Source organism: Bison bison, unplaced genomic scaffold, assembly GCF_000754665.1.
Source record: "Bison bison bison isolate TAMUID 2011002044 unplaced genomic scaffold, Bison_UMD1.0 scf7180017855660, whole genome shotgun sequence".
Classification (NCBI taxonomy): Eukaryota; Metazoa; Chordata; class Mammalia; order Artiodactyla; family Bovidae; genus Bison; species Bison bison.
Genome location: NW_011486233.1, coordinates 16,654 through 19,026, shown reverse-complemented (window position 1 = coordinate 19,026; position 2,373 = coordinate 16,654). Strand labels below are relative to the sequence as shown.

At 33.7% G+C, this 2,373-nt stretch overlaps 1 long non-coding RNA gene across 1 annotated transcript in view; it reads left to right on the top strand.

Moving 5' to 3' along the window:
- Nucleotides 1–74: 74 nt before the first annotated feature.
- LOC105002406 overlaps nt 75–2,373 on the top strand; it is a 9,585-nt gene continuing 7,286 nt past the window's right edge. The window contains exon 1 of the long non-coding RNA XR_826953.1: nt 75–1,805. This is a non-coding gene — a long non-coding RNA (uncharacterized LOC105002406). The remainder of the gene's footprint in view (nt 1,806–2,373) is intronic.

Sequence of the window (2,373 nt, the reverse complement as noted above, 5' to 3'; positions counted from 1 at the left end):
TGTATGGTTTCCCAGTTCTTGTCTACATGCCTTCTCTTATTCAGGGTGATTTGAAGAGGCAGTGCAAAATATTTAAAAAAAAAAGGGGGGGGGGAACAGCTAGAATGAGAAGCAGTAGTTATAAGATCTGATCTCAGTGTTTTTGCTAATTAGCTGTGACTTTAAGTAAGCTATTTACTATCCTTGGATCTTATTTTCTTCATCATTAAAAGGAGCGAATAAGGTTAGTGGACTCATCAGAAGTCTTCCAGCTCACATAACTCAGGCTTCTCCTATTCCTACTCAGTGGGTTTACAGATAAAGATCATTTTAACTTATAAGCAGAAACACTATGTGCCTCTCCTTAAGTATACTAAGTGACATTTGTAGAGCAAAATTGTATACAGTGTGCTTGTGTGGACAGCATGTTTGAGAAGCACACAGATAACTCTGGCAAGGAGTCTGGTAGTATAGATTCAGATCAATCTTAACAGGGAGACTAATGAAGTTGAAAAAGCTCCATCTTCTCAGTGACCTAGGAAATAAGGTCATTTGCTGACACTGAAGGATCTGGGATAGGTTTGAAATGTAAAGAGATTAGAAATCATTTGGACCAACCTCTGTGGGACATTTTCCTGGGATTCAAATAGAGATGAATAAAAGAAGTAGTTAGGCAGGTTTGACCTAAATACTATTATCCAATTTGCTCTTTCTTCAGACTGAATCTGAATAGCATTTTATAATTTCCAAGGGTCAAGTCTACTATGAGGAGGAATATTTATTAATAGTGGACACACTTTTTTAACTGTTTTACAAACTCTAAAGACAGTTCTCAGTAGTAAGCTATATCACTTTAAAAAACATAAATAACGTATTAGAATAATGTATCAACTTCTAAATGACTTGAAGTGATGGTGACAATGCAATAAAAGGCAAATGTTCTATAGCTGGATATGAGTGGTATTCACTCATATGTATGTAGGCTTATTTGGGTCAGAGATCTGTCTGAGTTAACGGCTGGGCAGCCTGCAGTAAGCGGATAGTCACCATCTGATGGTCTCTTTGGTTTACCACTCTGTAATTGAACCTCTCATTTGCCCTATTATAACATTCTATACAAGTGTTTTGGCTAACCGTCTGAATGACAATGCTGTTATGGCATATATCATTCTACTGTCAGATTTTGTGGAGAATCACTTTTTGAATTTATTTTACTACAATTAAGACTGTAATGCAAATAGTCTATTTTGTATCAATATATATTCACGTGAGCGTTCTAGAAGTGTTATCTCTTTTCAGGATTAAATATATTTTTAAAGAGTTGGACTGCTTGATGCCTAATTTTTAGGTTTCATTTTTGAATTAAATACACTTAAAAGTATGGGATGGAACATTAGGAAAAAAAACGCAATTCTAAAACAATGTTCAATAACAAACAATAAAAACGTCTGCTATATATGAAGAGAGCCTACTTAGTCCAGCATTTAAAGTTTTGTTTTGTATTTTTTTTCAGAAGTGAAAATGACATATTTCTCCTCTACTAACACCCTATCCCCACAGAGGTGCTTGATTGCCATAAAAATAATCAAGGGCTCTGATTTTCTGAGTGACCTAGGAAATTTAAGAAGCAATGCCACTCCACTTATTTAATACATAATGTTGTTGAAAGCTTTCTCAAAACTGCATTACTAAGTGTACATTTATGGTGATGATCATTGCAGTTCGATGAAGAATTCACGGCTCGACAGGAAGCTCAAGCTGAGCTTCAAAAAAGAGAAGAAAAAATCAAAGAACTTGAAACAGAAATCCAGCAACTTCGAACCCAGGTAATGAGACAAGATACAAACTTTGTGTCATGTCACAGTGAGTCTGATGGTAAAAAATTATCTTGTTCAATGGGAGGAAAACGTAACCAGAAGCAGACTTTTTGGCAGTTTCCCATTTTAATTGAAATAACTATAGATTTTATTTTCTAGGACAATAAATCATTTTAATGTTTGGATAAAAATAAGGCATTCGTTGCATAAACTGCCCTGAACATTTTTAATGGAATATATTACACAAGCAAGACTCTTTTTGAGATGAAATTTTCATGATGATTTGAAAAGTTGAATGCTTAGTATTTTCTTTCAAAAGGAATGTGGAAATGCTCATTAATTTTAATTATGCCCAAAGCTTTTTGAGATCTCTTTAAATCTTGACTACCATAATTTCAAAATCTATAAACTTTACATTTCCCCCTATATTCCCTATGAAAAAAAACCCCATATACACTTAAAATCTTAACTATGGTGTCTAAATTATAGAGCTGATGAAGTAATTTCAGCACAACATAGTTTTTAAATGAATATAAAGAAATATCAAATTAGTTTTAAGCATAGTTGGTATTTGTTG